At 35.7% G+C, this 16,624-nt stretch overlaps 1 long non-coding RNA gene across 1 annotated transcript; it reads left to right on the forward strand.

The window, feature by feature from the left end:
* The first annotated feature begins 7,804 nt into the window (after positions 1 to 7,804).
* Positions 7,805 to 12,141, forward strand: LOC149095543 (uncharacterized). The gene is made up of 2 exons (XR_016204846.1): positions 7,805 to 8,165; positions 12,046 to 12,141. It is a non-coding gene; the product is annotated as an uncharacterized LOC149095543 (long non-coding RNA).
* Positions 12,142 to 16,624: the final 4,483 nt, after the last annotated feature.

Here is a 16,624-nt window from a genome sequence, read left to right on the forward strand (position 1 = left end):
TCCCTCACTTGAACGTTTTGTTGGTACATCCAGTCAAGGGGGTTAAACTTTTATGGGAAAAGGTTTGCTTTAAACAGGAAATCAAATCCCTCGTCTGGTCTTTGCGGCTCGGAATGAGAACACTCTAGTGATTATTTCACCGGCTGCAGGGCAGGGAACTCTGTTCCACCCCTTCGGGATATGGATAAGCCAGATGGCTCATCAGTGCTGGTGCTTACCTTTGGTCTCTGCAACATGAAATGCCCAGGGGTATTGCCACTCTCTTTCTGGATGGGATTCTAGTCTATCACAGGTTACCCCTTGTTTTTGTCAGGTTGCTCCTACAATCGGTCAGTACCATTTTCACTCCTTGGAGGGGAGAGGTACTGGGAGAGTCAAGTGTCTTGCTCGAGAACATGACACAGCAACTCTGGCTTGGGCTCCATTTTGGACCTATTGATCCAGAGTCCAACTGATTTACCATTAGGCCATCAGCTCCTACCTCCGCACAACCTCCCACTACCCCTTCCCAACATTGGCAAAAAAGTTATTGTCAACAGTGCACACTTGTGATGTCAACTTTAAATCATGAAGAATTCTGATTCAACATCTCAAAGGCAGACCATACATCAATTTGGATATTCGAGCAGCCAAATTTAAGCTGGCTAGATACATGTACATGTAGTTGACTGATGCTAGCAGCTGGCAATGAATTGACTTAGGACTTACTGGTAGGTAACGCTTAAGTATAGTCCTTTCCCACCTTTTCCAGTGAATTTGTCTGGTACAGTTTATACCTTATAATGGGACTTTGGCTTGGGAAGCATTAATGGATATGGAAAAGACAAAATTTATAAGTTGGCCAGACTGCCACAGGCTATTTTAAGGGAACGTCCATAGATAATAAAGAGTCTCCAAGCAGCTTTGCTGGTCAAACCTAAAATTTTATATTATAAATAACTTTTAAGCAAACTTCCCTTCATTGGGTGGATTTAAGTTTGGGATAGCAATGAGAAACAGAAAACCTCTAAATTAGTAAAACTTGAAGTTGTGCATCCAGATTGGCATGTATTGGTATGGTGGATACTTTGCTCATAATTAATTTTAAGTCTGTTCTTGATCAGATTGATCATCTAAAATGGTGATAAGAGTGAGGAGTTTAATATGAAATCGAAGGTCTGTAGTGACTGGATCTTAAAGAGCTCATGTAACTCTCATGACTTGTAATTTAATACCAAGCAGAATTTTGCAAGACTCAAAAGCAAGATGTCGAAGTCAACATATTTTGTCAGTGTCTAATCTTCCAACACATGCGAAAGAAAATGGCCAGCCTTTCAACCTGTTTAGGTCCAGCTTTGAAATGAAAAAGTGAGGAAAGAAGTCAGGATGGATAACCCCACCTTCCCCTTCCTCTGCTCTAATTTTATTGCAGAATATATTTGTGATTGTGACAAATGTTAATGTACTTTGCATTTTTAGTATGGAACATGAAACTGAATATGAAATATTCTTGGAGGTATTTTAAAACAGGCATGATTCATGACAACTATATGGGAAACTACTTGAGAAATTCAACTGCATAGGATGGGATCAGTGATGATGTTATTAGAAAACTGCAAGTGGCGATGGAGCTTGTGGAGTTTCAGGACAGCACAACAGCGTCAAGTTGATGCAAAATGAATCACCAGCCCTGCGTGTTGTCGGAATGCAGAGTGTGAATACTTGGTTTGGTTTAAGTTGCTTGAGGTAGATTACAGTACATTCAAAGTGCATTGTATGATGAAGTTAATGTTGTCAGTCTTGTTCATTTGCTTATTCTTTGGTAAGAAGGTTTAAGGGGTTTATTTCAACACCTGCAGTGCACCAGGTGCTAAAATTTTCCCCTTTACTTGATCATGCAACAAAAAGCTAACTGTTGCGTTAAAAAGGCAGAAACAGCTGTTTACAAGTGTCTTTGTAAGGATTAGATGATAAAAATTCCCCATAATCTTTTTTTTTTATTTTAATTTTTATAGAGAGACGATAGAGTATTGATTTGAAAATAATATACTCTATCATCCAGTTTAACATTTCATGCTCTGAGCAATCAGGGATGGTTAGACCAAATAGTCTAAAGCTGTGAAAAGTCCTCTGCAAGGCAGGGATCACACAGAGTGCGCAGATGTACATGTACACATAACCACACATTGTATGCTTGAATGCATGAATGTAAGGCCTCAATATAAGAAATGGTATGTTTCAACTAAGTGGAAAAACAGCAATCTTACATCATGCCTTTTCGTCTCAAAAGAAATTTTGAGACAAAAAGAATTTGAAAATTACTCTGCAAGAACAAAATTCTACTGAAGATTAGTCATGGTAGATGAGCAGACCTCCAGCTCCCCTCTTATGCAAATCCTATGGTCTCAACAACTTTTCATTAAAGAAGATTATAAAGCATCGCATGTTTAACCCAAAGGATCTATAACAAAGGGCAGAATTATATCTATGGCTTCCTGGGTTTTATTTGTGTTAGTGTCACTCACCTCTTGAATATGTCAAGCTTCAATCTGGTGTCAGAAGGGACGAGGGGCAGCAAATTTGTGTATTAGTAGCAGAGTGTGATCAAGGAATTTTTGCCTTCAAAAGCACCAGAACTGTGAATTTGAAGTTATGAATATTGCTATCTTAACTGATGCAGATCAGGAACACCCTGAAAAGATTCTGTATTCCTCAGTTAAGCAACCATGTTATGCCACAGAAACATGTTATTTTAAGGGGTCAAGTTTCAGAACAACTCGCATTAATATCGATCGAATTAATGTTAATCCTAATGATTATTATAATCCAGCAATGGTTTATTATAATCCAGTAATAGATCATTATAATCCAGTAATAGATTATTATAATCCTTTACTGAGGTTCGAGCCATGCCTTAATTAATCAGGATTAATATTAATCTTATGTAAGATTAATATTAATCTGATAAATATCAATCCTACATAGGATTCCTATTAATCCTTTGTAGCATTAATATTATTCCTACCTAGGATTAATCTTTGACCAAAGCTTCTGAAGATTGACATCATTTAACAATCTAAGGCATCCTTATCACTATCTCTTGGCAATTTGTTAAATAATGGTATCAATCGCTTTACATAACTATATAAGCTGTGGAAATATTTCGTTCATATGACACAGACTTGGCAGCACAAATTTGTACAAGTCTGTCAATGAAGAAAATATTCTATTCCAACCACAATGGATATGCTTCTTGTGCTAGTAGTTTGTGAAGAAAACTCTTTTATGTTGTTACACTCAGTCAACTTTTGCAATCTTTATTAATGGTTATGATATTTTAGTAGCAGAAGTTGGCAGTTGTGTCAGCTCTGCTGGTTATACAGTACAGTTGCAACTGACTTTTTTGCAGGACCATGAAAATTCTTAATGTAGAATAGAATAAAGATCTTGAGTAACTTAAAAAGTAACAAAGTGAAATGGATGTCAGTACGCACGTCATCAAAGGAAATCTGTGAATCCCTTCCAGTTATTGCTGAAAGACTTAGCCTTTCTGAGTTGGATCCATAGAGATTGCCATTTCCTTGGGAGCATTTCATAAAATGGACCGTCTACGTATATACTGGACTTAGAGTAGGAGTTTGTGATGAAGGACAGGGTTTCAGGATTGATGTCATAGAAGGGGCTATTGTTGCTGGTTGGTTAGCTGGTGAGGTCCACGAGCGCGCCTGACTTACTGAAGAGCTGCCGCCAATCTCAGCTGTACAGAAGAACCCTAGCATTATGTTGGCAAGTGACCTTGCTGATAATATATCCTGTATGCGTTGATAATGATAATTTATACATGTCTTGTTATTCACTGTAATGAGAATGTTGCCACTTCTAACCTGGGACAATGATGCCAACTGTTCAACTGCTTCAACAGTCCATAAAATTTGTATCTAGAGAAACATATAGCTTTCTTGAAGTAAAGCTACAGCATCTCCGAAGAAAACCATTCGAGGACAAATAGTAGGATTTCTGTGATAAGGATGTACCTACTGCTTGCAAACAGTTCTTATCACAGCCTGGCCCGGCGTCATAATATATAATGCAAGTAAGTAAAATGTTCACGGGAAGCTTCGTATTTTGTCCCTTGAAAGCAAACATGTAGAGACTTCAAACAAATCTTGCAATAAAAATGAGTCTAAACAATGCGTAAGTACATGACAAATGCTAAAGGCAAAAAATACGCATTTGGGTACAATGGGAGTTGTGCAGGCCTGTCGCAACTTTTTAATTTCTGAGATTAATATTAATCCAAATGATATTAATAATCTAATCCTTCCAATTTTTTTGCCTTGCCTTAATCTATTACTGAATTATAATAATCTATTATTATTATAATCCATGGATTAATATTAATCCGAGTTGTCCTGAAGTTTTGATGAATTCAACAATCAAGCTGAACATGAGGTTATTGATTGATTATGATGTGAGTGGGCCAGCTGGCAGAATCCTGTGAATTTGAGGACCTGTGTGAAAGTTTAATCATGAGATATTAGTTATTGGCTTTCAAGATTCCAGTATTAAGAGAACGGCCAGTCTCTGCCTCACCACTATGCATACTGCACACCGTGTCCATTGTAATGTTGGGATGTCACCATTTCATGCCCCCATACTGATGGCTGAAATGGTAGTGCACAGGTCTACGCACACAAGTGGTTTGGACATACATCCTGATCTAATCTCGGTTAGGTTGTTTTGTTTCATGCCTTATTGGGTATTTGATCCAGACTGAGGGCAAGTCACTTTCTCTTTACTATATAACATTGGACTTGGTTGGTCGACTGGACAGTCTGATATATTTTGAGATGGTGCTGCCATTGGTTCAGGGGCTGTTTCTGTTATGCTCTCCTGTGTTGGATTACCCAGGGTGTTTAGCTGAGAAGCTTGGGGTTTGGAGGAGAGCAGCACAGGCACAGGATTACTGTGGGTAGTATGTCAACAGTCGGTTGCTTCATGAAGACCATGGAAAGAGAGCATATATTGTTGGGGACATTGCTGGAGGCAAAACTGCTTTTTAGATATCTTTTTAATCATTTTATCTTTTATTAATTGTAACACTTGATATGCATTTTTATCAAATGAATAAAGACATTATGATTATTACTATTATTATTACTGTTGGAGGTAACTCTTTGACATTTATTTTGTAATTGTAGGTTGTGGACCTAGGACTTCTTCTTGTTCTAGATCTGTAAACTTTGCACCAATTAAAGGGCTCGTGTAACACTAGAAAGTACAATACAAATATACAAATTAATAGAAGTAACAAGATGAAAGAGTAAAACAAAGCAATGACAAATGATTAGTCACAAACAGAAGTAAATAGGCACCCTGCAAGGAAGTAAGTGAGGTTGGCCATAATTGAAAACTACCTTGAAATTACAAACATGAATGAAGGGAAGAAAAGCAACACCAATATAATAGTAAGATAGTAAAAATCATATGCAAGCGTTTTGCAAAAGTAAAATTATATAAATACCTAAATGAACTTCAAGTTCATTTTTGAAAGCTGACAAATTGCCTGCTATAACGACAAGTGGTTGGTCGTTCTATGACTCAATTATCCTGGTAAAGAATGCCGAGTAATATTATATACATTAACCTTCCTGCCCTCAACGTTCAGCTTTTACAGAATGATTTGCTTTTGTTGACTTTAATTCAAAAACATCGTTTGAGTTGAGATGACTTCAACAGAAAACAACAAACTGCAGCATGCTGAAACATACAGTCACATTTTTTTTGCAAATCAAGTGTGAAAAATATTTCTCAACAGGCTGATGTTGACAGAAACTTTGGCTAAGTCTTGCACCTTACATGGCTGCTTGATTGGAACATACAATTTTATTCCCCTTCAGGTCCATCATTTGTGTACCTGATTTATCTATCTCCTGCAATCAGCCCACCCTCAGCTTTTTCAGCCATGCCCAAGTCAAAGGTCTGTTGCACTAATGTGTGCATAATTCCTCTCTTGCAGTCAAGAGGTGAAGCCAGCTTGACTTTGGACATAAAACGTTGTCCAGTGGATCTTAAAATTGCAACTGCACCAGGGACTGTTAGGGAATGTTATTCAGTAATCAGCTTTTAGGGCTGCCTTTGGTAGATGAAATAGCTGTTTTAAACACTGCCAATAGATTACAATTGTTGTTGGCAATGAGAGATCCTGGTGTAATGAGATGATACAAAGCTAAATATGCTAAAGTAATAATTAAACTGAAATAGTTGCCTTTATGAAATATTGTATGCAGTAGACAATATTATGTTATATTCATCAAGAAATAGTTTGTTTCACAGCTTTCGTGAAAACACCCTGAAAAGAACAAGCCATTTATAGGAATCAGTTGGTACAAACCGGTACACATAACAATTAAAATGAAATGAAATAATTTCCACAATAATGATATGATGACAAATTACTGGTATATAATAATGAAAGGTGCATAGAAGAAACATCACTCAATTATTTTCATGCAAATGAAAATAATTTATTGCAAACTTAAATAAAAAAGATGAATAAGCTACACCTGTGCCATGGTCCTTAATTAATTTTGTTACTGGATTTTGTTTAGTTATATTGAACAGGATGATGGCCTATGAACTGATTTTTTTTAAACACAAAATGCATCCAAATTGTGGTCGAAGACTAAAAGAAGAAACAAAGAAAACATGTCTTAGCAACAATGGACTCATCATGCCCTGTAGGGTACAGGGCATTGTGAAGACTGGTCATCATTTTCATCTGACTTGCAGTCTTTTTGTGGCCTTTGCCCTGGCCATGTGGCAGTGCATTTAGCTTGGAGAAGTTTCTCTGATTAGCTCTTGCAACCTTCCTTCCTCAGCAACATCAGAGAGAGAACTTCCCCAGATTTCGGCGTGGGCGAGGATTGGTGCTTGTAAGATGATCAGAGCTCAACGTTGTGACTGCTGGGGTCACCAATGCAACCCAATTTTTTCACTGGCAACTACCTTTCCATGCTTTTTGCTGACTGAAATACTTTTGCTGGTGACTAAAATTAATATGAAAACTAAGGGGCCAGCTGGCCCCAAGGTTTTTTCCTGAAAGTGGAGCCCTGCTGAAAGTATCAATCAGTCATCTTTCATGTTTTTAAGAGAAAAGTTGTTGGCAGCTGCTGTCATTTTGTGTAGCATACGGTGTTGATCCATTGCCTTAGTGGTAATAAGTTGGCAAGGCTTTTACAATAAGGCGAGAGATCTTTCCTTTCTAGTTTGCAGCCTTTCTTTTGCAATAACTGGTAGCACACTACAGACAACTCTTGCCTTGCAGACCCCCTGCTATTATGGACAGCCTGATGTTACTGATAGAGGCTATATATGAAAAACCATAATTTAGATGTCAAAATTGGCAAAATAGAATATAACTACATCTGCACTTAGTTAAGTCGGTAAAAATCCTGTGATATCACACCAACTGTAAAAATCTCAGAAAAAAAATATAATAGGATATTAAAACTGAAACATTAAAGCTAATATTAAAACTAATACAATGGACTACAAACTACTAAGTGTTAGAATAAAAATAGCATTTATTATTAAATCTTAATAATAAATCTTAATCACTTTGTGAAACAGACGGTGTCTTATGGCATTAATGAATGAAAATTAATCTGTCAATTTTCTGACACTGTCTGGCAGAGAGTTGAATGATGGAGCAGCCATTGATTTATGGCTATTATCCTATCCCTATTGCAAAATTGTGAACACTTCATATGATCCCACACTGATTCTTTTAATGTTTCTCAATCATTACGAGGGACACCTTGAATGTATTGAGTGATTTGTCATTGTTCTGTTGTCTTGGAGTGTTTACTACTGGTAGTTTGTACACTATTTTGACCTATACTACATATATTACAATTTTTTGCTTAAAAGCACAAAGCAGTATGTGCACTGCATGTGGGTTTATATGACTTGTATTGAGTCATTTTCATCTCACCCCTCTACTGCAGGCAGCCCTGCTATAACGGCAACAAATGACGATCTCAAGGATGTGCACTATAACAAGAGTCAACTGTATTGGTGTCCACTTCTATGGTGAATTTGATAGAGGGATGGTAGTTGTTGAGGGTTTCAAGGAAAGTTACTGCTGAACTTGAACCAGTTGTTAGTGAAGTGGTTTTTCTAAGGTAATAAGTCTGATGTCAGAATCTGTGAATTGGGTGATGGTTGGGAGCCTCATTTCTCGATAAATTTTATGGTTTAGCTTTCTGTGTAATAGTTAAAACAGGGGTGCCACACCAGGTCAGGAAATGGTCAGGAAAAAATTCTTCTAAGGTCAATGAATTTTTTGTTAATTTAGGGAAAATTGGCATTTTGAAGAAGAGTCAAGGAAAATATTCAGCACGACTGGTTTAATACCTGTAAAAGCTGGAGAACATTTTGGGTCACTGTTATCTCAACTTTGTTTTTTCCTTAATAAAGAAGGAAAATCTGTTGAAAATTTTAAGTTTAATGAAAGGGTAGAAATGAATGAAGCCACTGCTATCTGCTATGTGACATTTATCTGACAGCATTGCAAATCTTACTTTGGGAACATTTGTGGTGATAAGGAAAGCACTGGTATTGAGGAAAGAGTTCCCTAATTTGGATATGTTATTAATATTCCTGAAACTGTGATCAATACGATGTCTTGTAACTACTGAGGATTTAATGATAATAATAAAAAAATAATAATAAACTGATATTTTAAAAGGAGGCCTCCAATCACCTAAAGGTGGTTTCCAGGAGGGTCCTCTAAAAAATACAAGTCTAAAATATACATTAAAATTAATGTCTAAAATACAGAAGTAATAAAAAATAAAAACGTGAGACTAAAACTAAGGTTTTAAACTAGAACTAGGATTAAAAATCTACTTCCAACTAAGGTTAAAATGATTAACCAAGGAACAAGGTAAGACTGAATGGCAGTCAGTGAGGAGAATTACAAAAATATCAGTTATGACACTGGACAAGATAAAAATGAAGGACAATCAGTATAGAGAATTCCAATATCGGTTCTGACACTGGACGAGATAAAACTAAATGACAATCTGTATGGAGAATTGCAATATTTATTCTCACACTTAACAAGATAAAACTGAGCGACAATCAGCATGAAGAATTACAACAATTCTTTTGACAACGGACAAGATAAAACTGAACGGCAGTCAGTGTGGAGAAGTACAACATTATCAGTTCTGAGACTGGACAACACAAAACTGAATGGCACTAAGTAGAGAGAATTACAACAATCTCAGTTCTGACACTGGACGAGATAAAATTGAATGACAATTTGGATGGTGAATTCAACGATATTAGTTCTGATACTGGACAAGATAAAACTGAACGACAACCTGTATGGAGAATTGCAATATTTATTCTCACACTTGACAAGATAAAACTGGAGGACAATCAGTATGAAGAATTACAACAATTCTTCTGAACACAGACAAGATAAAACTGAATGGCAGTCAGTGTGGAGAAGTACAACATTATCAGTTCTGACACTGGACAACATAAAACTGAATGACAATCAACATGGAGAATTACAACAACATCAGTTCTCACACCGGACAATATCAGTTCTGACACTGGATAAAAAATGAATGACTATTGGTATGGAGAATTACAACAATATGAGTTCTGACAATGGACAAGATAAAACTGAACAACACAATCAGTATGGAGAATTACAACAATATCAGTTCTCACTCTGGACAAGACAAAACTAAAGGACAATTAGTATGGAAAATTGCAATATCAACTCTGACACTGAACAAGATAAAAATGAATGAGAATCAGTAGGGAGAATTACAACAATATCAGTTCTGACACTGGACAAGATAAAAACAAAGGGCAATCAGTATAAAGAATTGCAATATTAATTCTGACTCTCGACAACATAGACCTGAATGACAATCAGTATGAAGAATTACAACATTATCAGTTCTGACAATAGACAAGATAGAAATGAAGGATGAGTATGGAAAATTGCAATATTAATTCTGACACTGGACAAGACAGAACAGAACAACAATCAGTGTGGAGAATTACAACAATATCAGTTTGGACACTGGACAAGATAATCTGTAAGGAGAATGACAACAATATCAGTTCTGACACTGGACAAAATAAAACTTAACCAGTATCAGTATGGAGAATTACAACAATATCAGTTCTGACACAGGACAAGATAAAACTGAACGACAACCGTAGGGAGAATTACAACAATATCAATTTTGACTCTGGACAAGATAAAACTAAATGAGAGTCAGTGTGGAGAATTAAAACAATATCAGTTTGGACACTGGACAAGATAATCTGTAAGGAGAATTACAACAATATCAGTTCTGACACTGGACAAAATAAAACTTAACCAGTATCAGTATGGAGAATTACAACAATATCAGTTCTGACACAGGACAAGATAAAACTGAACGACAACCGTAGGGAGAATTACAACAATATCAATTTTGACTCTGGACAAGATAAAACTGAACGACAGGTAAAATGGAGAATTACATCAATAGTTCTGACAATGGACAAGATAAGACTGAATGGCAGTCGGTGTGGAGAATTACAACAATATCAGTTCTGACAACGGACACGATAAAACTGAGCGGTGGTCAGTATAGATCATTACAACCACATCAGTTCTAACACTGCAAAAGATAAAACTGAATGACAGTCAGTTTGGAGAATTAAACAATACCAGTTCTGACACTGAACAAGATAAAACTGAACGGCAGTCAGTGTGGAAAATTACATCATTATCAGTTCTGACAGTAGACAAGATAAGAAGTGACAATCAGCATGGTAAATTACAACATTTTCAGATCTGACACTGCAAAAAATAAAACTGAATGACAATTCGTAATGAGAATTACAACAATATCAGTTGTGGCACTGAAAAAGATCAAACTGAAGGGCAGTCAGTGTGTAGAATTATAATATCAGTTCTGACACTAAACAAGATAAAACTGAACAGCAGTCAGGGTGGAGAGTTACAACCACATTAGTTCTGAAAATGGGCAAGATAAAACTGAACGACAATCAACATGGAAAATTACAACAATATCAGTTCTGACACTGGACAAGATAGAAATGAATGACAATCGGTATGGAGAATTACAACAATAACAGTTCTGAAAATGGACAAGATAAAACTGAACGACAATCAGTATGCAGAATTGCAATGATATCAGTTTTGACACTGGACAAGTTAAAACTCAACGACAATCAGTATGGAGAATTGCAATAACAATTCTGACAGTGGACAAGATAGAAATGAATGAGAATGAGAAGGGAGAATTACAACAATATCATTTTTGACACTGACCAAGATAAAACTGAAGGACAATCAGTATGGAATATTGCAATATTAATTTTGACTCTGGACAACATAGAACTGAACGACAATCAGTATGGAGAATTACAACAATATTAGTTCTGACAATGGACAAGATAAAACTGAACGACAATCATTATGGAGAATTACAACAATATCAGTTCTGACACTGGACAAGATAAAACTGAACAGTAATCAGTATGGAGAATTGCAATATCAGTTCTGCCAACGGACAAGATAAAACTGAACGACATTCAGTATGGAGATTTACTATTTAAGTTCTGACACTGGGCAAGATAAAACTGAATGACAATTAATGTGGAGAATTACTATCTTAGTTCTGAAATGAGCAAGATGGAGCTGAATGAACATCAGTATTGAGAATTAATATTGCAGTTTAGTTGACACTGAACAAGATAAAAATGAATTACATTCCATATGCATGGTGAATTAATCCTTAGGTTCTGGCCCTGGCTAGAGCAGGAATTGTTTGTAATAATCTGTTGATCGATTACCGAGATGCTGTTTCGCATTGTAAATGACCTTTTATTGAAAAAAAAAACGAATACTCGAGGTGATGGCAAGACTTGGCTAAATGCAGCTTAATAGTAGTGTTCATGAGAAGTATTGAGTATTTTGGCCTGTTATTGACATTGCTCCTTTTGTTTTCCTCTTCGTAGATATGGATGTGTTTCCAGCTTTTTTTTAGATAATATTACCATCCTCTGTTTGCTTTGGAATGTTTTAGGAATAAAAATTAATTTGTGTTTGCTGTACATTGTGGTATTTCTTTTCTGTTACCTTTGCAGCCGTGTCAATGAAAACATTATTTTACGGCTGTAATGATATTTTTGTTATTTTTATAATGATAAGCCATGTATACATCCTGCATAGCAGGTGTAAACGGGGAGGGAATAGGGGGTATCCTTTTATGGGGCGCCGTTTGTAAATTTATTATTTAGACCGAATTTATGCCATTTTCCCCTTATTTATAAATAATTGGAAACGCCACAAAATTTGTTTATAAATAAGACACAAGAACTTGTCCGTTGATACGTAAATAATTATTTTAGGTACCTTCTGATTTATAAATAATCTTTTACCATAGAGTTATTATATATAAATAATAAACTAAACAACTTCAATTATTTATAAATCAGGTCATCTCTAAAATAGTTATTTACATATCATAAAGTTTGTAAATGCCATTATTTATAAATAAATTACTTCGCCGGGGATGTAAATTCATTATTTAGAAATAATAAATTTCACCTCACCGAGTGTAAATTTATTATTTATAAATAATGAACTTCACTGAGTGTGTAAATTTATTATTTATAAATAATGAACTTCACTGAGTGTGTAAATTCATTATTTAGAAATAATGAATTTCTCCTCGCCGAGTGTAAATTTATTGTTTATAAATAGTGAACTTCATTGAGTGTGTAAATTCATTATTTAGAAATAATGAAGTTTCATTTCGCCGACTGTAAATTTATTATTTAGAAATAATGAATTTAACCGTGTGTGTAAATTCATTATTTAGAAATTAATTATTTAGAAATAATGAAGTTTCATCTCGCCGAATGTAAATTTATTACTTAGCTCTTATTAACCGAGCTGGAGGTCTGTATGGGAGAATCTTGACCGAGGTCGTGAGTACAGACCGAACACAGTGAGGTCTGTACACACGACCGAGGTCAAGATTCTCCCATACAGACCGACTTAGCTCGGTTAATAAGATGTTTATTATATGGCAAAGAAGAAAACTTTAATTCGTTTAATGTAACTGGTTTGCCGACAGTTTGCTTGCGAACGGCGATAAGCTTAACTTAAACCTGCCGAAATTTGCTCGTTCTCTTTACTTGTTTGTTTTGTCATCAGGCTTTTTGGCAGTGCCATAAATGATTGAGAAGAAAATAAAAGAAAATGGTGAACATTTTTGTATTTTAGTTTGCTACTTTGTCAACGCAAAATGAAACCGGTCTAGTTAGATGCCGGTCTAGATGGGAAAATCTAGACCGCGGTCAATATCGATTTCAGCCAATAATATTCGTGAATTCGGTAGTTCCTAGTGTTTGTGAGACGCAGCCATATAATAATTAGAAATAATGAACTTCACTGAGTATGTAAATTCATTATTTAGAAATAATAAAAGTATGAATGACTGACCCAGCGTCTCTTGCCCGATCGATTTCGGAGGCTTTTTCTCGCGCTATAAGTGAGACAGTTAATGCTGCCCTTGCTCAGGTACGTATGCAGCCTGAAATTCAGCAGTGGCGGATCTAGGGGAGGCCCCCCCCCCCCCCTATTTTGGTTAATTGAGTTTAAGCGAGAATCACGCTTCAAATATCTATTATGTAGTTCTTATTCACTCAACAATTCGGCAGCTCACACTGCAACAGGAACAACGACAACGACAACGACAACAACTACTCAAAGGCCGAGGTAACAGGTAAATTTCAAGCCAAGAAATTGCTGCATGAAGAAAATGCAGAACTTTTAAAATCGGGAAATCGAATAATGTCTTTAGATGTTTAGATAATTCTTTGTAGCCTGTGAACAGGCTCACGTTGGAGCACAAACGCGCTCGGCGTAGCTGAGAGCGAGAAATCCACGGGCGAAGCCGCGAGAGGAGAAAGTCACTTTCTTGGCGTCTCTTTCCCGCCGATCGCTATTCCTCTTCGTCACTCGCGTGTTTGATTCAAACGTGAGCCCGCTCGCAGGTTAAATTCTTTGTGACCTTTGTGACCTTTGGACGGATAGCTGTGTGACACACTTTGTTTGGCTTGATGAAGTCACGGCTGGGCATGTCTATTCCAGGCAAGTCCAAAGATCGTACACGTGGAAAGCTAAATTCATTTACGTTTAAACCATTATTGAATTTCAATAGAAATCAGACCTTTCACTTAACACGCCAAGCGATTTTTATTTTCTTCATGCAGCAGTTTCTTTTCTTAAAATTTACCTGTTACCTCGGCCTTTGAGTAGTTGTTCCTGTTGCAGTGTGAGCTGCCGAATTGCTGAGTGAATAAGAACTCCATAATAGAGAGTTGAGGCGGGGGGTTGGGGGGGGGGGGGGGAGAACGGGCTCCCCGGGCCCCTTCCCCAGATCCGCCAGTGCTGAATTTCAGGCTACATACCGCCGCCGTTACCTACTTGAGCAAGGGTAGCATTAACTGTCTCACTTATAGCGCGAGAAACAGCCTCCGAAATCGATCGGGCAAGAGACGCTGGGTCAGCCATTCATACTTTCATTATTTCTAAATAATGAATTTACATACTCAGTGAAGTTCATTATTTCTAAGTAACAAATTTACACTCGGCGAAATGAAACTTCATTATTTCTAAATAATTAATTTCTAAATAATGAATTTACACACATGGTTAAATTCATTATTTCTAAATAATAAATTTACAGTCAGCGAAATGAAACTTCATTATTTCTAAATAATGAATTTACACACTCAATGAAGTTCATTATTTATAAATAATAAATTAACACTTGGCGAGGAGAAATTCATTATTTCTAAATAATGAATTTACACACTCAGTGAAGTTCATTATTTATAAATAATAAATTTACACTCGGCGAGGTGAAATTTATTATTTCTAAATAATGAATTTACACTCCCGGTGAAGTAATTTATTTATAAATAATGGCATTTACAAACTTTATGATATGTAAATAACTATTTTAGAGATGACCTGATATATAAATAATTGAAGTTGTTTAGTTTATTATTTATATATAATAACTCTATGGTAAAAGATTATTTATAAATCAGAACGTACCTAAAATAATTATTTACATATCAACGGACTATGGGGCGCCGTTTGTAAATTTATTATTTAGACCGAATTTATGCCATTTTCCCCTTATTTATAAATAATTGGAAATGCCACAAAATTTGTTTATAAATAAGACACAAGAACTTGTTCGTTGATATGTATATAATTATTTTAGGTACGTCCTGATTTATAAATAATCTTTTACCATAGATTTATTATATATAAATACACCTTTTGCTGTTCATTTACAGAAAACAAACCTTCATTTGTGTCCAAATTTCTTTCATTATGGTCATTAAACTCTCATTAACACCAATATGACCTTCATTTGCGCGTAAGAAACGTTCAAGAAAAACATTTACATATGCATTAACATTCAAAATCATCAAAAGAAAAACAATACCTTCATTTGACATTCATTGACTGTAAATGTATTTTCATTTTGGTGGAAAAAAAATTCGTTGTCACGAAACGACAATCATTTACACTTTACGACATTCAGTTTTCAACAAAAGACTTTCAATAACACAATTTGCATGAGAACTAACATTCAATTGCATTATCATGCAACCATATCCATGAAGGTAACAATCTTAAATGCGGTGAGACATACATTACCGTGTTTTCACCTAACGTTAAGAGAAAACAATCGCTCATTAGCGTAATTCTTTTGCACAGAGATATCTCGCCCAATTTTCCTCGAAAATTTGATTATAGAACAAGGGACCATATGTACTTTTTTCAAATCATAATTTCACAATCCTCCCCTTGCAGATATAAATTCGGCCACTTACGAAACTTTTTGCGTACAACTCAGAGGGCGCACTACAGTATCCGTGTGACATACATGTACATGTACATGTAGTGACAGTTCGATTTGTCCAGAAATGCCACGAAGAAATAGAATCGCATTTGAACACCGCGAAAGGATAGTCAGGGCTTTTGAAGATGTCAACGAAGACTATTTACTATTTACTAGTGAGGCAATTGAAGGATAAATCGTTCAGCGAATTTGATCTTCTATCTTTCAAAAATAAATGTTGTTATGGCTGTAATGTTTGTCTCGCCGCTTTAAAGATTGTTACCTTCATGGATATGGTTGCATAATAATGCAATTGAATGTTAGTTCTCATGCAAATTGTGTTATTGAAAGTCTTTTGTTGAAAACTGAATGTCGTAAAGTGTAAATGATTGTCGTTTCGTGACAACGAATTTTTTTTCCACCAAAATGAAAATACATTTACAGTCAATGAATGTCAAATGAAGGTATTGTTTTCCTTTTGATGATTTTGAATGTTAATGCATATGTAAATGTTTTTCTTGAACGTTCCTTACGCGCAAATGAAGGCCATATTGGTGTTAATGAGAGTTTAATGACCATAATGAAAGAAATTTGGACACAAATGAAGGTTTGTTTTCTGTAAATGAACAGCAAAAGGTGTAATAAATTAAACAACTTCAATTATT

This window comes from Orbicella faveolata, unplaced genomic scaffold, assembly GCF_042242905.1.
Source record: "Orbicella faveolata isolate gen_17 unplaced genomic scaffold, um_ofav_v1 contig_50, whole genome shotgun sequence".
NCBI classification, from domain to species: Eukaryota; Metazoa; Cnidaria; class Anthozoa; order Scleractinia; family Merulinidae; genus Orbicella; species Orbicella faveolata.